General features: G+C 41.3%; 1 protein-coding gene across 3 annotated transcripts in view; it reads left to right on the plus strand.

The window, feature by feature from the left end:
- The first annotated feature begins 2,235 nt into the window (after positions 1–2,235).
- CDC42EP3 (CDC42 effector protein 3) overlaps positions 2,236–23,819 on the plus strand; it is a 28,436-nt gene continuing 6,852 nt past the window's right edge. The window contains exon 1 of one of the 3 annotated variants that reach the window (XM_042895097.1): positions 2,236–2,314. The gene's annotated coding sequence lies outside the window, so the exon portion shown is untranslated. Of the gene's footprint in view, positions 2,315–17,509; positions 17,758–23,819 lie in introns of those variants that run through there. The other 2 variants (XM_042895105.1, XM_042895091.1) reach the window with 2 other exon arrangements.

Below are 23,819 nucleotides of genomic sequence, written 5' to 3' on the forward strand. Positions count from 1 at the left end.
GAATTCTTTTTTTCTTTTGCTTACACAAACTTTATAATAGCTGTTTTCTCTGAATGTCCTTCTGCATAAAGTAGGAGCAGCCTCTGGGCTGCTCTCAAATTTACTTTGGCTCTTGCAACAGCAATTAAGAATTACTGGAACTGTGCATTCCCTGCCCATGCCATCGGTACCGGAGGAGCCCCACAGAGCCCTGCTGTGGGCCGGGGCCGGGCTGTGAGCCCAAAGCCTTCCCACAGGCAGCAACCGATTGACTGATAGAGGGCCTGGCTTTTTGAAAAATCAAGTGCTGTGAATGGGATGGCTAAAAGAATCATAGAATCACAAGGTTGGAAAGGACCTACAAGATCATCTAGTCCGATTATCCTCCCACTACCGTTGCTACCACTAAACCAGATCTTGTAGCTTCTCTTCCATACTCCTCTTGAACACCGCCAGGGACAGCGACTCCACCACCTCCCTGGGCAGCCATTCCAGTGCCTGACCACTCTCTGAGAGAAAAAGTTCTTCCTCATGTCTAATCTAAACCTCCTCTGGTGCAGCTTGCAGCCATTTCCTCGGGTCCTGTTTGTTGCTTGGGAGAAGAGGCCAAACCCCTCCTCATCACAACCTCCCTTCAGGAGGTTGTAGAGAGCAATGAGGTCTCCCCTGAGCCTCCTCCTCTCCAGACTGAACAATCCCAGCTCCCTCAGCCGCTCCTCATAACACTTGTGCTCCAGACCCATCACCAGTTTCATTGCCCTTCTCTGGACACGTTCCAGGGCCTCAATGTCTTTCTTGTAGTGAGGGGCCCAAAACTGAACACAATACTTGAGGTGCGGCCTCACCAGTGCTGAGTACAAGGGGATGATCACCTTCCTGCTCCTGCTGGCCACACTATTTCAAATACAGGCCAGGATGTGTTGGCCCTCAAGGCCACCTGGGCACACTGTCAGCTCACGTTCAGCCAAACATCAACCAACACCCCCATGTCCTTTCCTCTTCACAGTCATCCAGCTACTCAGACCCAATCATATTGCACTGCATGGGGTTACTGTGGCCAAAGTGCAGGACCCGACAGTTGGTCTTGTTGAATCTCATCCCATTCACCTCAGCCCAGTGATCCAGCTTATCTAGATCCCTCTGAAGGGCCTTCCTACCCTTTGTAGGGTACACAAAAGGACTTTCAGGGAGTTTAAAGTATTTCAGATTTCATCTGCAAGGACATTATTTCCTAAAAAAGTCAAGAAGTTGAGGATGCCCTGTCCCTGGAGGTGCTCTAAGCTAGGCTGGATGGGGCCCTGGGCAGCCTGATCTGGTGGTGGTGTTCCTGCCCATGGCAGGGGCTGGAACTGGGTGGGCTTTAAGATCCCTTTCAACCCAAACCACTCTGTGATTCCAAGGTTCAGATAGCTTCACGCCCACAGACACCACTGTGTGTAAGGGTGCTGCAGGCTGAGGCACACGCCTAGCATGGAAATGTTCTGTGCATCCTGACACTGCATCTACATAAAAGAAAATGTGCTTGTCCTGTGGTCAGGTGCATTAGCATTGATGTACTCCAATGCTAACAGTGCAAAGAAAGTAAAAGGAAATATTCTCTCACCCAGGTGCGAGTATGTAAACATATTTTTAACTATGCATACAATTACATACAATGCATCTACAGTTCATGCTTACTTAGAAATGCCATACATAATGAAAATTATTCAAATGCTCAGAAAAATGCCCCAGCTGAAATCAGGCGAATACCACATCAGACGCTTCCACAAACGCACACTCGATGCTTTGGGACCCTGCCAAAGACGACCTTTCCAAAATCGACCCGTCAGCAGCACCGCCAGGAGCAGGGCAGGTACCTGCCCACGGGCACCTGGGAAGAGCAGGCTTGCGGGAGGGCGACGACCTCGGCTCTCCATCCGAAGAGCGTGTAAAAATGTTATCAACGCCTTAGGACGCACGGGCTCCCCACGTGACGACCCGCCGGCCGCCAGCAAGAGCCTGCGCGACGGGCCGGGGTCCTTCCGCCGGCCTTTGGGCTCTCGCGACCGCCAGGGCGAGCTCCTCGCAGCGAGCTCCTCGCGCACGGCCCGCCCCGCGGCTGCCGCGCCGGGATTTCCCTGCAGCCCGCCCTCCCCGCCGGCAGCGCCGCCTCCTGCGGCTCCCGCTGCCGCTCGCGGCCCCGCGCCGCGCCCCCGGGACTCGGGGATCCGCCGCCGTCCGGCCGCGCGCTGACGGGCGCTCGGAGGTGCCGGTCACGGAGGGGCGGCCCCGCTGCCCGCCCGGCTCCGCGGCGAGGAGCGAGAAGCGAGGAGCGGCGGCAGCCGCCGGCAGAGCCGTGAGTCGGGGAGCGGGGCGGGCGGCTGCCGGTGCGGAGCTCCGAACCGGGGTGGCCTCCCCTGCGGGCGGCGGCGGCCCCGCAGCGAGCCGGGAGGGAGAGTTAGGGAGGGGAGGCATTTCGGAGGCATTTATCAATGAATCCTCGTGTTGGGGTGCAGTTCTGCTTGATGGCTCGGGGTGTTTCTGCATCACCGTAATTCAGATCTTACGTTCGTCCCCCGATAATGGGTTCACATTGTCTCCGCTGCGGGCTTCTCCGGTCCCTATTTCCCGTCCTGTGTCGGTGGCGCAGCCCCGCACCGCGTCTGCGTTTTGTGCAGGGTGAGGCCGCGCATCCCCCCGGCCCTCCATCCCTCCGTCCGTCCGTCCCTCCATACGTCCGTCCGTGTGCACCTGAGCGGGAGCGGCTCCGGCTATCCGCAGACAAAGAGTCCCGGGCGGGAGGTGCGGGGCGGTGGGGGTTCGGCCGCCGGTGGGGAGCTGTGAGCAGCGGATTGAGGAGAGGGGCTCGTTTCGTCGTCGATAGAAATGTAAAAGAGAGTGAAGTAGAGGAAGCAATTAATTTAGGACTTGCGTCACCGTAGACTGTTGTTATGCTTTAAAAATAGGAAGAAGGCTTATTATGAGATTGTTTAATGAAACGAACATGATCTGGATCTTTTCCTTTGAGAAGCATTTGGGTGCGGGGAGAGTGCCCAGGAGTGAAATTGCTTATATACTGACTGGTATTTTCAGTTATGTATTGATCATGAATATGTAACGTGATTCAGGGGAAACAGATGCTTTAAGGTATGAGCATCAAAAAATGAGCAGTTGGTGAGGCAGGCAGCAGCAGAAATGCTGAAATCCGTGTGCGGTGGCTCAGATGTTTGGAGGAATGACAGAGCTACCAAAAAAGGCATCGTGATGCTCAGCACAGTGCCAGGAACAGAATTTTCTCCTTCCCTACAGAAAAGGAAAGCGCGATACTGGGAGCAAGAAGTGACAGATGTGGCATCTCAGCAGCTGGCTGAACATAAAAGCGCCTATCAGCAGGTGATTGCTGTTGCCAGGATTTATTTTTAAAGTGTTTTGTTCTGAAAGGGTCCAGCCTATGGTAGTGTTAGCATTAAGCTTCACTTCAGCTCTTTGGCATGTTAAAGATAGTCTTTCAGTAGAAGTGTTCAGAAAAGTAACAAAAAATTCCTATATTCAAGGCATTCCTTGCTTTGAACATTTGTTTTTTATTACAGCGTGCAGGGGAGAGGAACTGAGCAGGTTCTCCAGTCGGTGGAATACTGAAAGGAGCAATTTTTTTCCTGGCCTCAGCATAAGCCAGCAGTATCTGCAAAGGAAACAATGGGGCCCATCTCCTCCTTAGATGAAAGATAATCCCAACTCCTGTTCTCTCAGCAGCACCTTGTGCACTCCTAGGAGTGAAAATCAGGCTGCTGAAACTACCTCCCCCTGTAGTCCTGCCTTCTTCAGTGATGCATCAAGCCAGCCAGCATCGCCAGGTGGTGGCCTGGGTGCCTTTGGAAAGGAAAGAGATGGTATCGCCCGACAGGCAGCCTGGAGCCACGCGTTCCCTGGGGCAGCGTGGCTCTGCACTGCGCCGTTTGACTGCTGTCACACTGACTTCAAAGAGGTGTTTCAAACTGTTCCAAGCCACTGATAGAAGCTTTGCTGTAACCAGAGAAAGACATGTTTCATGGCAAAACATGTCTTGTTCTCAGCTTTTCATAATTACGTATGCTGTTTCGGTTTGTAATCTTCTAAGCTAGGTGACTCCTTTAGAAGAAATTCTGGTCCTCTGCCCAAGTCTTGAGAAATAGTTTAAGGTAGGGGAGGGAACTGTGCTGGTATTTAAGAAGAAATTTCCTTCTGCGTGTAGAACTTGCCTTCAGGTTCTCTCTGCTTCTCCTGGCACGGTGTCCTGGGGGTTCGGAGGTGCTCATGTTCCTCACCCTCACAGACAAGAGTTGCAGTAGATCCAAGTCACGTAGTGCTTCTTTTGGCTTTTGCATGCAAATGCATGCATTTTTGCAAATGCACACAAATGTAACTTTGGAAAAACAAACAAAAAGCTCACTTCTCTACTTTTTTTTTTTTCTTATCGCAATCACAGCAGAGTCAATATCTTTTGTCAAGATTGAAGCTATCTCAGAAGAGCTATCTGGCTGTCCCTCCCAGCAGTACAAGGAAACTGACTGGGAGGGCTATCCATAACACAGCCCCACCAGTATAGCACTCACAGAGGGGCATTTGACTGAAGGTATACCTTGATGGTTTTGGTGTGTGATAGAAAGGTGTTTTTCCACATAAACTTGGGCCTGAATTTTAATATGGATAAGAAGAGCACGGTATGCAGGTGTTAGATGGTTAGATGGTTAGACTGTTTTTAAAGGATTTCTTCTCACTGCAAAGCAGCCCAGTTGCTAGCCAGTGAAAGCATGCAGCTGGTTCTGATGGATATCGCTGGGTAGACTATTGAGAGTGGATGTGAAGCGCCACCAACCAGGGGAGGCTTTTGTGTGAAGCTGAATGACAGAACTAGATGCTGCAAGTGAGAAAGAGCCCAGGTAAAGCTCATGCTGAAGAGAAGATATGTTTCCAGTGCTGTGCTAAATAAGAGAGTTCTGGATGACATTCATGAATATAATTCTTACATACAGTATTTTACAGTATTCAGCATTCTTTTAGCAATGATATTGATCCATCATGGTGACTGCAGTGGGAAGAATGTAGTAGGAGTGGTTGGAACCAACTTCTTCATAGTTTAAGGGTTAAATCAAGACACAGAGCTTCATAAATCACTCTGCCAAGATGATGTGAGACGATTACAAGTAGACAGTGTTGGCCAAGTTGACAAGGGTATATTTACACCATCACTTGGGTTTCATTGACATTTATGGAATAGTCAGGTGTGGGAAGAAATGTTTGTTTTATGATTCAGTCACTAGTTAAGTGCACAGAAGCACAGTTAATCAATAATTTTTATAATCGACTGGACGTTTTTTCTTCTGAGAGCTTACTGAACTGTTGAGTGTGTTTCATTCTTTTTTGTGGGGTGGTTTTTGTTTTTTGATGTGAGAGATAAGCCATGTACAGGCTTATGGCCATGCCCATATTAGAGTAGTGCAGTTTAATACCTGAAGCTCTGAAAATGTGAAAGTTATAGTTAAAAACTTATCTTCATGACCATAGCAGTTCTTTTTGTGAGACTATTTTATTGAAAGTATGTTTAGCAAATCTAATTTGAAATATTGTTATATTTGAAATTATGCAAGTTGCACAATACTTTTAAAACATGATGAGTCGTATCTCATTGGTGCCAAGGTGCCACATAAAGGGCTTCAGTCTTCACCTTGTGTGGTTCAACAGCTTATAACTTAACTTTGTAAATGTTGTGTTAATGTTGCTCATTGAATAGTAGAGGAAAGCTTATCCAGTTTTATGCACTGCTTCGATTTCCATCATAAAAGTCAAGGTGGAACAAGTTAGATAAGAAGTGAAATGGGATGATGTAGTGAGTTACTGTGCTGGGGCTTATTCATAATGATCTAAGTGAACTTCTCTGTAGTTATGTGCAAACAGCAGCTGGTCTTCTGTAGAGATACAAGTGCAGATGACAAGGTGTGGTCACTGAAACACTTCTTAGTACGACTTGCTTAGTCACATCTCTGCGAGGTTGTCTAGATGTAGTTAAAAGGTAATTTTTACTTTTTAAAGTTATTTTTTAGAGAAGTGTCTAAAAATAAAGCTTTCTTGTCTTTGCTGGGGAAGTCTAAAATGTAGTGTTTGGTGTATTTTTAATTTATTATTATTTAATCTGTTCCTTTGAAATACCAGATGTTTCAAGTCTGGTTCTCACTGTTGCGCTGTAGAAATTTTTGTGTATCCGAATATTTGTATCGTGCCTTAAACAAAGGAAACAGGTGTTGAGTCTTTATTCCAAATGTTTTGGGTTTTTTTTCCTTCTCTAAAATATTAGAAGCTATCATAAAAATAGCCAACGAGCAAACTCCTCGTCTGAAAATTATTTTTTCCCTGGTAAAAAAACCTTCATAGTGTAACAGTGAAGTGAAACAAATCCAAAAAGCCAATGTGAAAAGCTTGCTAATGATGGCAAAAGCAAGTATACCTAAAACAAAAAAAAATATCTGGGGAATATGATGATAGATACATGAGGGCTTTTCTAGCCCTCTTGCCTCAGACAGTACATGGGATGAATGAGGTGAGAAGTAGCAAAAGAAAGGATGCATCTGAAATGATGAACTAAGGCTGAAGGTTCTGCTCTGTCATAGCCGTTTTGGTTGTGCTGGACAGTGTTCCAATGTAGATGTGAAAGATTCAACTAGTGGTTGCACAAGTAACATAATCTTTGGATTTCCTACCTTTCCCTTTGACTCTATTCCTCCAGTTCTAATAAAGCACCCCCTTGAGTTTTAAGAGCATAGTTCTCTCAAGCTGTATGACTGAGTCAGTTCCAGTATAATAGACATTTAGTAGACTTCTTTTTTTTTTAATGCTTGAGTGGTACAATAATACCAAGTAAGTACAAGAAGACAGTGCCAAAGTTGCTGTTTTGTCTTTTTTTTTTTTTCCTTTCCCACATTTACATTCTTGTCTTTCTGTTTAATTTTCCCCATATTTATTTTCATGAAGTGCTTAGCAGCACTAATGGATTCTTTTCATTAAGAGAGCTTTTACATTTTAAAAAAACAATACTTCAAGTTAGAACCTTAAAAAACCCTTGCAACAGCAGAACAATTTTTAATGTTCCTCTTGATTCTAATACTTAGTGGATCTAACCTTTAAAATTATATTCTTGAATCCATTGTGATTAGGAAGTGATTCCATACCTTCTTTCTTGTATATTTATTTCCAGCTCTAGTTAAGACCTAAATAGAGTGTGAGCAGTTACATATACATCTTTTTCATGACGATGTTAAGTATATTCTAGAAACCACAACTTTATCTTTTTGTCTCAGTTAATCTGATTTGGTGTATACTTTGATTAGGTTTAACTTTTAATTCTATTTACTCATCAGATTTGGATAAATTAGATCTGAAGTTTGGCCAAACATTAGTCCAAGTTGTAATGGGGCTTGAGGTGAATCTTTTGTTCTGCTTTTTCTCTTTCCTCTGCTTGAGATGTACACCACAAATACTGTCTTCAATGTTATGGACCACTTTTAAGGAAAAGCACCTTATTCAGATATTCTGACATTGTTTTTAATTAAGAATTCTGTTGGGGAATGGCCATCAGTATTAATTTTCAGTCTTTATTTTTGGATTTGATTAAGCTGCCTTCTGGGAACTAAAGCATAATCTCTTGTTTAAAAATTATCCTGAGAGATCTGTTAGGTCCATCTTCTTATGGTTCAGATATCAAAATATAGCTTAATCAATTTTGATTTTCATGCTGTGTAACATTTTAAAGCATTAGTAAGACTCATTTTTTGAGAGTACTATTTCTGTAAATGTAAAAAATAATGCAAAAGCATCACTGATGCCAAAAGCTGCACGTGTCACAGTGAGAGAGGTAGAAAAAGAAAGTGCAGATTCTGCCTTTTGCAGTTTATTGTGAAGGCCAGCCATGCTGTTTTTGCCCAGCACTGAGGCGCAAAGGCACTTTTCTTCAGCTTTTGCATGATTTGTTCATTTGTGGAATGGTATGTGGCTATGTGGATTTGTTGTCTCCCTTCTTTTGAGGATGCATGGCTCCTAGGAAGAATGTTAGGGGTTACCCCAACTCAGGAAAGACGTAAACAGTAGCAGAGAGCTACATGGTGAGTGAAATGGGGAAATAAAAGAATAGTGCTATTGATGGACCTGCGTGTCAGATGCAGCTCACATGTTCTTTCTTCAGGTGCAAGAGATTGTTGCCCTTCGTTAAGTTTAAGCTGGTCCTTTGCTTGCTCATTTCTCTCAGGCACATGACCTTGGAAAAATAGCCACTGAAGGTAAGATGCAGTGTGTCTGGGGGCACTGCTTGCATTTTCTGTGAGCAGCATTTTTCTGCTTGGATATTGAAAAAACAGATGGGAGTATGGAGAATGGAGCAGTGTGCCCACACAGAGGATATGTGGACATATGGAATTGTATTTTACTGCAGTCCAAGCAAACATTTTGGGGTGAAAGATGGAAAGGGGAGGAGAGGTGTTGCTTACAACAGTTACAAAATGAATGGCATTCCCTGTTCCAAAAAATGCCACAACTGATCAGTTGTCTCTTGTGAGCTGTTGTTTTATGTGTGCACAGTTTATAATGTACAATACACCTGGCATGTCATTAGAACTCCTGTTGCCACAAAAATATGGATTTCTAGTAATACATTGCTCAGATTTTACTTCTTGCCTAGAATTAAGAGAATTCTGGCATCTAATCAGTTTGAGAAAAAACTGAATTGAATAGGTTGGATTGTTAATGTTACCACGTCTACTCTTTGCTTCTTAGTGATATGAGAAATAATTAGTAGTACAGAGAAGACAACACAGCAAATTGATTGTTAGGGACAAGACTGTTGACAGAGTAGGCCAGTAATTTGTATGGCAGCTCCTCTCTTCCTGTGTGTCCTTTTCTACTTGCACTGTATGGTTTTAGTTGAGGAGGGAGGCTGTTTCTGTTTTTCTGTACAGCTGTTTTTGTCTGCATATACCCTCAGGCAGGGTGAAAACCCATCTCAGTCTCCAGAATCTTTTAGATAAGATCCACTAAAGTCAACAGCAAAGAAAACAAAGGCATCTGTTTTATGGCAGAGTGGCCTGTACAGTTCTCTTAAAAATAGTTATTTCTGGTCCTGAGGAAGAAAAGTTACAATAGGAAGAGCCCAAGTAGGTTAGGAATCTGTAGGAGTTCCTAAAGGAATTTATGAGATAGATAAGAAGAAACATTACTTCTCCAAGTGAAAGTGATAATCAAGTAGCAAATGCTCCATGCGGCTTTCATGTTTTTGTCTGATAATTAACTTCATTTTTAGTTGTAGTTTTTTTTTACCCTGGGACTACAACAATGCCTCTAGTTTGGCAGAAGAAAATCCATTGTATACGATGTATTTTGTGGTGTTGAATAAGAGCTGGATTATTGGGATATACAGAGGAGAAAGAAACAGGAGTGGCAAGTAATGGATTGATGACAGAAGTGTTGGAAGTTTTTTGACACTGCCAGTGGTGAGAAGCGTACCCACTAAAGTGCAAATCTTTTAAGTGCATTCACATGGTTTCTGAAAATACAAAGATTTTATCTTCATGAAACTGAAAAAATTGTAAGAAAACGAGTTTCAGTGCCCAAATAAGCACTCTAAACATGGAATTAACTTATATTGCTCAATTCTACTTGATTTTCCTGTATCAAACCTTCTTTGCGTATCTGTGCATGACAGTCAATCTCTTCCTCGCTTCCACTGTATGTTGTCTCCTGGTTTTGCTTTCTTAGTTCTTATACACAGGTTCTGACCTTTCTCACTTTGGGCTGATGGTTCTTCTTTTCTGTTGCGATCACTGATTGCCAGACTTTCTGAATTTCTGGTCTCTGGCTGCTCTGTGGTGCAGTCAACATGCTGAAGAGAAGGGGTGTCTACAGAGGGAGCTGGGCAAGCTTTAGAGCTGAGCCCAGGTGAACCTCATGAATTTCAATCAGGCTTGAAAATAAGAGGTATTTCTAGTGTATTAAAATTCAAATGTTAACTCACTTTCTCTTGATTGAAAGTAAATGAAGCTGCATCTTATCTTTTGTTGTTCTTTTCTCCAGAACTGAGTATTTAATATTGGACATAGAATGAATTCACTTAATCATGAATTTGAGTTCTTTTTTTTTTTTTGAAAGTTGATCTTTTAAAATGTTACATTTTCCTTGTTCACGTTGAATAGGCTAAGTTGTGAAATGGGCACCCTTCTGCTTGCATCAGAGGAGAAACAGCTTTTAAAGCTTGTAGAACTCAAACTGTTTGTGACAATTCGACAGGAAATAATTTATTCAATTTTCTGTGCAGGATTTGAAAGCAGTGTCAAACACAGTTGGGTTTTTTTTGTTTGTTTGTTTGTTTTCTTACTATTTTCTGCTGAAAGATTAGAACTTTCCAAGCACAGCAGTTTTGATGAGTACTCTATTTTGATAACTTTTAGGAAATTTACCCTTTCAGCCTTCATAATTATCTTTATGGCCAAGAAAACATAATTTGTGGACAAAAGGGCTCTAAGAAAATTAGTATGGCTTTTTCTAGATACAAGTACTTTCCAAAATATTTAATCCTTAAGAGAAAGGTCACATATTTCATAAAGGGAAAATACTATTCATACCTTCAATGTTAAAAGCCCTAACAGACAGTAGGGAACGTGTCCATCACAAGCCATAGACCTTTCCTGAATAGTTACCACGTTCTGTGTCAATGTGGCCCCTGAACTGTTTGAACTAGACCATGAGCAGTTTGTTTGTGGGGAAAAAAATGTTAAAGTTAATAAATGAATTAATAAATAAAAAGAGAATCCACTACAAGCCCTGGTAAAACATTCTTATTGTTCAGAGAAGATACATTTTCTTTCTTCCTTTGCTTTCTCTAGCTACATGCTAGCAAACATACATAATAGCATAATTCAGTGGCTGGGAGCTGGATGTACTCTCTTATTATGTTTTTATTCCATATGAGTTAGTTACAGCCCATGATCAACTCATCAATTCCTTTTCAAAGTAGCTGAGCAGATTCAATTTTCCGTGGGTCTGTTTCTGTAAATTATCTAGAGTCATGGCTCTTTTCTTTAGTGACATCCTCCTGGAATGTTGGCTACCAGGAACAGACATAATAATGGCCAAATACAGAATTTTCCTCTCCCTTGTCATTGCTCTGTTATGCAGTGAGGGGTTGCAATAGACCTTTTGACCGCAGCAAAAGAAGATCTGCTTCAGCTGCTTGTCTGTCCTGGCCTGCAAAACTTTGTTACTGTTTCTGAGCACATATCTTCCATCATAAAAGTGTGGCCTGTGTGATTTAGTTAAAATTTTAAACTTGAATGTGTGAATTTGGCTACTGTTAAAGGTTGAGCAGCTTTCTGATGTTCATGGGCCATGCTGATGATCACATATCAGCAAATCACATTTTTCCTCTCATTTCCTCTCCTCCCTATGATCCTCAGTCTTCCAGTGCAGGTCATTTTAGAGTAATTCTCCAACTGCAATGGATAAATTAAAGTTAAAGATTTAAAAAAGCTTCCATTGGGAAGGTAGGTTGAAAGTCCTTCTGCCGAGTAGAATGCCTACACAAGTCATATCTCATAATAGAAAGATATGCCACAACTTCTATATGGAACATCCTCAGTGTGACTGTGACTGTCATCACTCTTTACTATGTACAGATAGGTAAAAATTTCAACAAAGTCAGGCACATTAAATTGGTGTGTAAGAAATCGTATTTGACCTGCTCTGAGATCCCATTGGCTAGAAGAGGAGATGCCTTTGTTGGGTGTTGTACAAACTGTCCTTCTTCCATTGCAGTTGTATCGTTTTTGTCATCTTCTAATCTGTTTAGTGAAACAAAAGCCCTAATTCTGATTTGATTTAAAGTAGTTACTGCCTGTAATAATTACGATCATTTAATTACTGGTAACAGAGAGAGAAGATGGGAATAAAGTTTCTCAAAGAGTAAACCTGATTGTACTTTTAAGCGATCTGAAAAGAGTAATCAGTGGCTGCTATATGGTAGTGTGTTTCAAAAAGTTACTTTAGTTTCATGGTTGCTTCTTGCACTTAGTTAGGGAATGTGTTAGCAGAAGGAACAGGAATGGGAGTTCATTGCACTTCCTAGGGTGAGGAGTTGTTTCTTTCTAAATGAAGCATGTGAACCAAGATGTTTATTATGTTGGTAAACTCTTCCCATGTTCTTCTGAGGATATGAGTGGTAAGTCTGAACAAGGAGTAAATGGCAACCTTTCAGTGGATAGTCCAGGAAGAATATTTTGGTGTCTGGAAAAACACACAGGAAAGCTTTCCGTATCTTCTTCTACATGAGAAAGGTAAATAGCAAGAGGTGTGAAGGGAATTTCATTATTTATTAGGCGTGGTCAAGTTCTAAATCAACATTTAGTTCATATTGTTGGAAAATAAGTCACCAGGAGTTTAACAACCAAAATTCAAGGTAGGTTAAATATCTGTCTGAATTTTCAGCCGTTCTCAATTTTATAAACAAAAATATCGTAATTTTGTTTCGAGAGGTAATGCCCTTTCATCCTGTGTTGGTATGCTGGCTGATACTGCCTGCCCCGTTGCGGACAGGGTGGAACACCTGGGAAGGTGTGAGCTTTCCTAATCATGGCTGCAGAGATTAAACTGGGAGCCTGGACACTAATGAAAGTTGGCTCTTATACAGCAAGCTGGTAATCAGTTGAATCTGGACTTTTGGTTTACTAGTGTAAATATTTCTTTATTTTTTTCATGGTTCTTTCGGTCTCTCTTCACTTTGCATCCTAAATTGTTTCTACTTTCATTCTCTAAAGTGAACAAATTATGGTCTTTTCAGGAATGGCAAAAGCTTAAAATTCCTGTGGCAGGATTTCTGTTTCAGGACATATATAAATTTGAGTTACTGTAGGATAACCTATATTTAGCATGTTTTGTGTTCTGACCGGATTTAAATAACACAAAAAGAAAATCATATTTCTCTAAAGCTTCATTGAGTTCTGAACAAGGAAAATTCTGTTGCTATTCACTCAAAGGCCATGTACGCAGTTAAATGGGTTCTGAATAGCTGTAAAGCTGTATATTGACTCAAGTGGAAAGGAGTATTTTCTCATAATATAGAGAAATTACTCATCTTTAACTTCAAAACTGAATGTTTACAGAGATTTTGGCAAAAAATGGTTAATCCATTAGAGTAGAAAATACTGAATAATGGTGGTAGAGGAGGCAACAGAAAAAAACAGGCATATAAAACTTCAGTAGTAATTTTAATAGCTAAAGACTGTAGGTTCCCTGTGTTTCTGCAGAGGCTATTTCTGTCATAAGAAACAGCTTGGTCTTTTATAAGAGAAAGCTATGCTGTGCCTTAAATTAAGACAATCCTGTTGCATTATTACAGTATGAAATGGGGGATATTATGCCTGGATATGATTTCTATTAGCTCTCAGGACCAAGAAATTAATCTCAATTTGTGCTCCACTTGCCTACTGTAAACACATCAGGAATACCAGGGCTGTGGCTTGGGTTCTCACTGTCTTTACATTGCTTTTATTTTCTGAGGCTTGGTGTTTGTTTTTTTCCCTTCAGTGTTTGAGCAGAAGTTGTTGTTAGTTCTGTGGGTGTCTGTCCTGGGCTCTACCATGTGTCACATTTCCTTAAATGTCAGTTGGATAGTAAACCATACTGAACGATATGTCACTCCTCCCATGACTTGACTTTTGACTCCCTGGAGCTTGCAGGAGCCATTAGAAACGTCTTTCAAATAGCTGTCAGTAAAAGCAGGAGTTCATCTCACCTACCTATTAAAGGATTAAGCAAATAAATGTGCCCTTTACGTGGTGAAGTAGGTCTCAGAATAACATTATTTTATTAGTCTGCCTACACCCCAGTGCCTTCCATCCCAGGTATGTGAATTGGTACAGGAGCTACTCAGAGCATGTGGTAACAACTCACGCTTGGGTCAAGGGAGAGGTGCATCCATGCCCACAGGGATTGCAGCACCTCATTTCTTTGTTGTTACAGGTGTGTAAATAAAATGTATGATGACCAAGCAGAGTTGTAACAGTCTTGCAGCAAGTGTTGCAATGCCATGTAAAGGCCTTAATGTGTGCCTGGTTGGTTTCAGAATTAGTTTCTCTCAACCATGAAGTAATTAGTGCACCTAGATAAAGTATAGGCCTAGTGTAGTTAGCTGGTGTTCATTTAGCCAGACTTAAGTGTACCTTCTGCCTTGTGTGATTGTTTCTCCTAAAATGCTGCTTGTGAGAGGCAAGCTGAGGCTCTAATGAAAGTCAAGTTATTTATTTCAGGTGGAATTTGGCTATCAGAAATGCAGTATAAGTCTTCTCAGTGTGCTGGATGTGGAATGCTCCTGTTGGTCACTGTAAATTGTACGGACAGTGGTATGGGCAATGGGTGATATAATTAATGGTCAGCTTCAGGCTTTCTCTTGCCTTTGATATCCCTTGTAGGAGGCTGCATGAGGAACATGGAGGCTGCTGCTGAGCATAGTTAGCAGTTAGTTGGCACTTGTAGAGGAGAGTGAACCTCTCCCCTGAGGGTAGGAGGGAGGGAGAAGTGTGAACTCATCCCCTGCTTGGCGATGAGGACTGCAGGTGTCATCATCTGCATTACCTGAAGTCTAGCCCAGTTTCTGTTGAAGCATCTGATTAATTTTTGGTTTTTCATTAATGTGGGTGTCGAACAAATTAAATGTGACCAACATCCCAAGAAGGATCTGAAATTTGTTTTCAGCTGAAGAGCTCTTTATACAAATGAACATCAATTTGCATAATTAAGCACACACTTTACTCCTGCTGAACACAACTGAACCTTGAGACAGAAATTGCCTCTTGCAGCGTCTCTCTTGGACAGTGAAAACTGCTTAGGCCCAGCGTGTGTGCTCTTTTCCAATCTTTCTGGTGAGAGATTAGTTTTAGAGAAGTTTACTATGATCTTCTTCAAAAGGTCTGTGCTTCATGTATTTCCTTACAGACTAACAAACAACTGGGTGTTCCTCTCCCTTTGCATCTCAGTGATTTACAGTCTTTTAAAGTGTGTGAGATTTTATTTAGATAGGAGAACTCATCATAAAAAGTCGTAACTTGCTATTTTCACCAAGGGCAAGTTGTTGTTTTCGTTGAGTATGGTATTACACCACTGCATTTGTCATTGTCAATTTATGCCAGGCTTTAAATAGGATATTCTGCAATGAGTTTGTTTGCTGGTAGCCTGTAATGCTTTCAGGCTAGCTAACATTAACAAGAGGCAGCATTACTGTGGCTGATGTTCTTTTGATCATGCACAACCCTAGTCAGGAAATGGGTGAGGAGCGTGAGTCATGATTACATTACTCTAATGTGACTGCCTACTAGAAGTTTTCTTTTGCCGCCAATACTCTTTCCCTTGACATTACTTCTGAAAACAAAATGTGCATTTTGGAGCACTTTGAAATATTGACCTTTAAACACAGGGATTTATGTTCTTTTACAGTCTCAGGGCAAAATCCTGAGCTGGAGCCCCTGCAGAGAGCACAGAGAACAAGAACGTGTGCAAAATGCCTTTTCAAAAAGCTGCTAAAGAACAGGAGTTGCAGTACATTAGGTCTGATTGAGTTCATTGGATTCAGCATCTTTTTCTGACCCTTTAATTATTCTGTCATGCTGCCTGCACGTGCAAGCTCAAGGTCCAATCTCTGTGTACAGATGCTGTCATCTCATATGCCATTTGGCTTAAGCTGTGTCATACACACGTGCTTATCTTTGGAAATATAGCTGCAGTAATGGGGAGAAAGTAGCAGAGTACTGGCTGAGCTAAAACCCCAAGTGTCAAGAAGGTGGTTTTCCTGGGACCTGGGACAGCAGTATTTCCATCAGCTTAATTAGATATGTGGGGTTTACAGTTTGAAAGAAATATCAGCTGCTAATCAGTCAAACTGAACTGGCACAGTGCCACTCTGAATATTCTGCCAGTATATCTCTGTAGTGCTTCCAAACTTGGAAAAAAGAAGTACTGAGTATATTCAGTTCTTTCAAATTAGACTTGCTTAACTCTGCCTGGTTTTAAGTGCAGTATGTGAAATACAACTGTTGGCACAGAAAGTGAATGCAGTCCAATGCTATCTGATATATTTCAGGAAAAAAGTCGAATCGATATAGTATAAGCAACTCAAGTTGACAGAACTGAGCACATGTCAAAAAGAGATGTGAAGAGGAAATGGGGAACACTGAGCTGCTGTCCAATGTGATGCAGCCCTATCAGCTGGGGCAAGTCACAGGCGTTGCTGACATGCTGCAGAACAGAGACAGAATATAATGTGTATTTTGGTTGTTACTTACTCTTACCTCCGCTGAAACTGCCTTCAAATAGTAGCATTTTTTTTCTGTTAGAAGTATAGTTTAAGCTTGTAGTAAAGTAATTTCCACATTTTCCCTTATGTTTCTTGTAAGGGCAGTAAAACAAAATCACTTAGTTTACCTGTGTTAACAATCTACTTTGCACTGCATACGGATGACCAGTTTTTAAAGTCTTATTAACTCTGTGATTTCACCCCCATTCCTTAAGAAGAGCATGATTTAGACCAAATAAGAAATTTACTGAAAGCTTTTGTAATGAATTCATTGAATAATTTCCTTCCTTCCTTCTGTCCTATCCCCATGCTCTTTGATCTCATCTTGATGGCCATTCTGCTCCTTGGAGAAGGCAGAACTGCAACAGAGCAGAGAATGCATCCTTTCCAATGCAGTGCAACAAGTATGTCCTGTGCAAATTTCCTCTGTAGTTCTGTACCTCTACTTCATAATTAACCTTTGTATATAGAGGGTTCTCTGGCCCTCAAGTTTGGTTTAAATGAGTTTATCAGCTGTTTTAAGATGGTAAATACTTCAAGTGAAACACTTGAGAAATTGAATAAAAACAGAACTGGTGACTGTAATATGCCTGTGTCACTTGTGTGTTTCAAGGAGACGATAAAGAATATTTACCTTAGAGATGAAGAGCATTTGAGAATTGGAGGAGAGGTGGGTAAAGGGCTGGAGTTGGGTTGAATGGGATCGTGTAAGATGGTATTATTTTTAGGTTGCCTTTTGTCAGGAGCTGCCAGTTAAGGAAATGTTAGAGATCTATTTAAAAAAGCAATAGTAATAATAAACTATTAAAAATATCTTGAAAAAAACTTTGTTTTTAGATTATGCCAGTTTTAGGAACCCGAAGATAGACACTAGTGGAAGTAGCAAGTCATTTTTGCATCAGAAGTGAGTAAAAAAAAATCCATGGACATTTTGTCTTTCGGAAGTGTTGGTTAAGAATTGCTTGTCCCTTCTGCCGGAACCCTTTTCTCTCTGAGCAGCTCAAATGACTTGCTGCAGCTGGAAGTAGCAGTCCCATTCACAGCCAGGTGATCTTAAACCCCTTTCCTAGTTAGTTTTCATCCAGTTCAGTGATCCGAGCTGGCTTATAAGGGGTCAAGTGTGTGCACGCGGATGGTGGGAGGAGAATGTCTTTGACAGTAAGTTATATTGGGCTTGAACTCTCTCTGGAAGTGTTACCAGCAGTCACACTGCAGCTGTTTGCAAGCCTTTACTGTAAACTGAGTCAGTGGGGAGAACTGCTGCTGTGCCCAGTTTGCAGTGTGGCTGTAGATCTGCCTGCATGCTGAGAGTACAAGGAACTGCAGTGCGGATCTGGAAACAAACAGAGAGGAAACAAGGGCGGAAACTTCTTAAACCAGCTTTGAGAGCTGAGCTTGGCTGGAGAACTGCACCCTCTGTGTTAAAGGAGAAAGCTATGTAGGTAAGCTGCTCAGAATTACAAAGGGGCAGTCCTGCTCCTTCTGATTCTTCTAACAGCACTCAGGTGAACATGTCTTGTGCATCAGGGAGCTTCTCTGTGTAAAGACTAAACCTTCCTCTCTCTTCACTGGTGAAATTTCAGCCAGAGTGGTTATCCAATCTTTTAGGTGGCAGATGGGCTTGGTTCTAGAGGTGTGGGTTTTTTTGTACCTTTTTGGCAATTTTTTTATAGTGCTAAGGGAACTCATGGACAAGATTTTTAAGCCTCTTTGTCTTGTGGCCTGTGAGTTTATGATCCCTGGCTGTTTGCTCATTCTATGTGCTGGCTTTATAGGAGGAAAGGTGACCATGCTTCAGTGTACAACCTGGCTGATATAACATAACCCCACCTTCACAGACTGCATGAGTTAAGAAGCATTTAGGACTTTGTATAGACATGTACCTATGCCTAAATTGGAATGGTCGCCCAATTTTTGAAAGCCAACAATAAAGTTGAACTATATAGTATTAAATCCACGCGTATGAATGTACCAGCTAGCAAAGCTAAGAAGAATATAATAGAGAGCTGCTTCAGTCTATGGAGCAGACCAGCAGAATCCAGTGAGCTCTTTAAATGTTTGTCTCTAGAGAAGAAAAGACAAGAGGTTTTTATTGTTCTAGAAAAGATGTGAAGTTTTCAAACCTAGAAGAAGGCTGTGGCCAAACAGCCTGGGCCAAAAAGGCTGGGTACTTTTTTAATGGATATTTTTAAAAACATTCTAATGAGTGGTCAAAAACACAACTGCCAAAAAAGAAAAAAAAGAAAAAAAGAAGAAAACAAAAAGAAAACAACACAATGTATAAGGCATTTGACTCAGTATTGCCTCACAGCCAAATTGTTAAAACTTTAGTTCTCTGTAGTGTCAACAAAGAACATATTAAACACATTGAGAATCTTAGAGTAAATGTCAGGAGGACACTGGCATCAGAAAGGAATGTATTTCATTTAAAATCATCCAACAGTCTTATACAGCACTGGGGTTTATGGTGTTTTCTTGAGCAGTCTGCAAATAAAATTATTGCAGTTCAAATGTGCAGATCATGGAGACTAAGGATGTGTATTGATGAAGAAGGTGATTGAGTACATTCAGATAGAATGTTTTCTCTTTCTGAGTTATGGCCTTGCATTTTATGCTGAAGAACGTAAATCCAGCTTACTTTCTGGAGAACAATAGCTTGGAAAGCCTTTTTTTTCCCCTAAAGAATAGAATCTTACTGTACAAATGGCATACAAATGGCCACTACCATTGGCTGTGCTGGCCAGATTTGTTGATTAGATGAATATATGCTTATCTCCATCCTTAAAAAAATGGATGGGGTAACTCACATAGGAGCTACAAATGACTCTGGTAACAAATTGCTAACTTTGGTAATAAAATTCATTCTGCTTGGAGAACTGTTTTTTGTTATATCAGCAGAAGAAATCTTAAAGGGTTTGTTGTGCAGTACTACTATCAAAGAGCTTGTAAATACTGGAAAATTCCTGTTGTAAGATGGTGAAGATAGACACAGAAATTTGATCTTGTTTATAAATGAGGAGAAATGATGGAAAGGAAGAAGTTATTTTATTTCTTTGTGTGTGCTGCGAGGGAGTGTATGCTGCATGAGAACGTTGTCACTAATTCTGATCTGCTCTGAAAAGGCTGTTGGAAAATTGGAGAGGGTTCAAAGGAGAGAAAGCAATATTTGAAGGCCTAAAATTACTCCCCCACCATCACCACATGAGGAATTCCCCCTGTTCACTTCGATCAAAAAAGACTACTGAGAAATGACTTGGTTAATATTCAAGTACCTTAACAGGGGTGAAGGTTGCTGGTTGATAAAAGGCCTTTGTAATCTCACAGGCTGATATAGAACAAAATAATAACTGGAGTCTGGGGCCAGTTGCTCAAATTAGAGAGCAGCTCCAAATTGGGTGACTTCAGCAGCCCCTTCTAGCTGTGCTGGTACAGCTGTTTGTTTTCACAGTTAATTTTATCCTTCAATTATTTATAATTAGGTTGGCTTCATTTCAGTATAATGCACACGTACTTTAATGGTTTATAGTTGGAGGTATTTCTTTGTTAATATGATTTACTCTAGCTTGATCCATTTGACAAGATATTATGCAGGGAAAGGTTGTCAAGATTTAAGGCAGTCAACAACCAAAAATAATTTCAGGAATTTGGGTTCTTTTCATTCATAAGCACTTTTGTGGCTGTGGTGTGCTAGACAAATGGAAGATACCTGGAGGAAAAGACACTGTATTCAGTCTGTCCCTGTCTGTGCTTACATTAAAGGACAACTAACACCCCTTCAGGAATGCTCATTGCTAGTGTATTATTTATCCATACAATTCACATGAGAAAAAGTGTTTATAGCAAGGGAGATGAAAAGGTATCCTCAGATGATTTTCTTATCTTGAGAAAGTCAGAAGGAAATATGGCTGACAGTCCTCTGGTTTTTATTTATTATTTTATTTCTCCTCAGTTTGTGTTATGTATAGCTGACGTTTTCCAAACTTTTCTTGTCATTCAATAACGTATCTATATTATGCAGTATATTCATGTTTCCTTACTCACTCCTATTAGTTACCTCCAAGCAGAAAGTTGTTTCAAAATTCAAACTACTTCAAGAAGTAGCAACTTGGAGTTTTTAACCTCTATTAATCTGGAAAGACATAGCAGGAGGAATTCTAGGGCTGTAGTTATCTCTGTTGCAACATGATGTTTTTATGAATGATTCAAATGTATGCTTATTATATCTGTAGGTGCTGATAAACCCACATAGTGAAGAGGCCCAGATTAAAATTTAAAATTATCCTCACAACTTACAGTGTTTGCAATTAATAGAATGCGAGGCAGTGAGTTTTAAGGCTTTGCTGCGGAGGCAGTAGTCATGAAGAAGATGTAGAATAACTGGCTAGGCAACTGTTCTTCACTAAAGAGGATAGTCTTTAGTAGACCACAAACTAAACATAAGCCAACTATGTTATGATACTAAAAGAAAAATGCAGATATGCTGTTGAGAGAGAAGATGAGATCTCAGTTTGAATATTGTCTACTTTGGGGCATATTTAAAGAAAGATATGAATGAGAGGGAGGAGGACCAGAAAAAGAGATTGTTGGGAAGTGATCTTAGTTCCAGAAAGCATGTCTTGTGTTGGAAGATTGAGATGTTTGTGTTGTATAAAACTACGTATAAAAGAAAGATTAAAGGAGTTGCGGAATATGTATTAAAAAACAAACACAAAAACAGTGTTTAGGTTACAAATTGATGCCTTTTCCCTGGAGACTAGCCTATGCAGAGTAAATTACTGTGGGCGGTCTGCGCATGTAGGGACTTTTAAGTGGAAAGAGAATGAACATCAGGGATTAGCAGGCCACTTAGACCTTTGAAGGAAAATGGAGACATGAATGAAGTGTATGGTAGAGTCCCTCTTGACTTGTGTTCCTGTAAGTTTGGGAGGAACGGGGATTTTTCTGTTTATTGTTCTTCTTCATTTGTTGTTTTGTTTTGAGTGGGTTTTGTGTGTGTGTTTGCCCTTCATTTTCTAAAAGGCATATGTGAAAATGAGATAAAATAGGAAACTAGGGTGAATTCAGTTGGAGAAGATTAGTTGTGCTGAAGTCTGATTAGCATGATTGTTTTTATGGAGTAATTAAATCTGTAGCTTTAATCAGAAGGGTGCAAGTTCTTTGAAGAAGGGAGCAACAAAAGGGTAAGGGCTTTTAATCCAATCAGGATGGTTGATTTTAATACAGATGAATTCAGAGGCTGGGCCTCCTAGAAACCAAGTAAACTTAGATGAACAATCTGTAGAGGAAGTGTTACTGCCTGATTTGGTTATGCTTACTCAGAAAGTGGTGGTTGTATAAGCAAAGGCTCACTGATGAATTGATGTAGAAGTAGATGGACTAGTGGCCTCATTTGCAGAGGCTGCCAGTTGATAGACACCTACATCCACAGGAATGTGAGAGGTAAGCTCTCTTGTGCATGATCTGCTGATTTTCTTGTATCTGTAGACTTAGTTATTCGTAGTGCTAGTTTTACTCACAACGACTGCATGACTTCAAGCCTCTATTAAAATAACATTGTTTGTACTGATGTAGTTTCAGGCATATTGGAAGTATCAGCATGGACAAGGCGGGTTTCAACAGTTTGTGCTGGTGAGAGCTACTGGTAGCTAAATTCCAGAATGAACCTCTAAAGCCTTATAGGGCTATGCTTGCAGATATTTCATTAGATAGGAAAGTTTCACCAACTTACTGCATAGCTTATCTCTGTCTTTTGCTGTATCATTGTCTTTTCATTTGGTTATGTAAATAATGTACATATTGTCTTTTTTTCTCCTAGTGACTTGCTCTGTGTGATAATTCCCTGTTTTTTTTAATGATGTTTTGGAAATGGATTCCTGTTAATTTTGAATGATTTTAGCCAATGATGCATAAGGCAGAATTCTTGATAGGGACTGACCTAAAGAAAGCCCACAGGCTTCCCAGAAAACCTTGCTTCTTGGCCTGCTCTGTGGAAACAGGATTTTATTTCTATCATTTATTCACCTAGGACCATGCCTAAAGACCTAGGTCTCTTGGGATTTGTGCACAAATAAATTTTTGCACAAGGACCCTAATTTGTCTCTGGTTTAAAGCTTAGATATTGAGATAGTTACTGATAGCCTGTGGGATAGACTGAGGCATCCATTGAAAACTTCAGGCTGTGGGTAAGGTAGTTGCTGAGTGGACAGAAGGTTCACAAGGCAATTTGAGAAGTGCCTCTGACAATATTGGCCTTAGTTACCAAGCAAAACACTTATATGAGAGTGTGAAGTGATAGGAATGAGAATGAGCTACAGCCAAATGAGTTACAGCCAAAATAAAACTCTAATTTTCACTGGGCTGAAATTTCTGTCTTAGCTCATGCTCAGATCTTGTTCAAAGAAGGAGATCTAGAGATCTCCTAAACTGGTAGAAAAATCCTCTCAGATTATTCTCCTAAATGAAGTCTTCTACTGTAGGCTGGCAGTCCTAAGGCTGTAGATTTTTAGTTATGCATTTGGTTTTCTGATAGCTTCTCATTCTGCTTTTCAGTTTGGTTAAGTGGTCACTTAGTTACTGAGATGAAATTTATCAAAAAAAGGCTCTTCTAAAACAGCCAGCACAGCTTCACCAATGCCCAGGTGGAGGCCAGTGACAGTTGGTGTCCTTCAGGGGTCTGTCCTGGGACCAGTACTCTTTGTCTTTGTCAATGACAGAGATGATGGGATCGAATGCACCCTCAGCAAGTTTGTTGATTACACCAAACTGAGTGGTGTAGTTGTTACAGCAGAAGGAAGGGATGCCATCTGGAGGGACCTTGATAAACTCAAAAAGTGGGCCCTTGTTAACCTAATGAGTTCAACAAAGCAAAGTGCAAGGTTTTTCACTTGGGTGGAAGTAATCCCGGATGTGTATAAAGGCTGGGAGATGAACTCCTTGGGAGACGCCCTGCTGAGAAGGATTTAGGGGTCCTAGTTGATGAAAAGCTTAGCATGAGCCAGTAATGTGGTCTTGCAGCCCAGAAGGCCAATTGTAGCCTGGGATGTGTCAGAAGAGGAGTGGGCAGCAGTGTGAGGGAGATGATTGTCTCCCTCTACTTTGCCTTGTTTAGGCCGTATCTGGAGTACTGTGTCCGCTCCCGTACACAAGGGATGTCGAGGCTTTGGAGAGGGTCCCGAAGAGGGCCATGAAGATCAAAGGGCTAGAGCTGCTCTCCTGTGAATGGGTGGTGAGGTGCTGGTATAGGTTGTCCAGAGAGATTGTGGATGCCCCATCCCTGAAGGTGTTCAAGACCAGGTTGGATGGGGCCCTGGGCAGCCTAATCTAGTACTTGATCTAGCAGTTGGCAATCCTGCCTGTGGCAGGGGGGTTGGAACTTGATGGTCCTTGAGATCCCTTCCAACCCAAGCCATTCTATGATTCTTTGATGTCTAGGTTATACTGTATGTTGAAAATCAGGCCCTCTGTTTAATACAGAGCCGTTATCTTTTGTCTACAAATTGTAATC

Source organism: Lagopus leucura, unplaced genomic scaffold (assembly GCF_019238085.1).
Source record: "Lagopus leucura isolate 7727_CA_CO unplaced genomic scaffold, USGS_WTPT01 Super-Scaffold_73, whole genome shotgun sequence".
Taxonomy (NCBI): domain Eukaryota; kingdom Metazoa; phylum Chordata; class Aves; order Galliformes; family Phasianidae; genus Lagopus; species Lagopus leucura.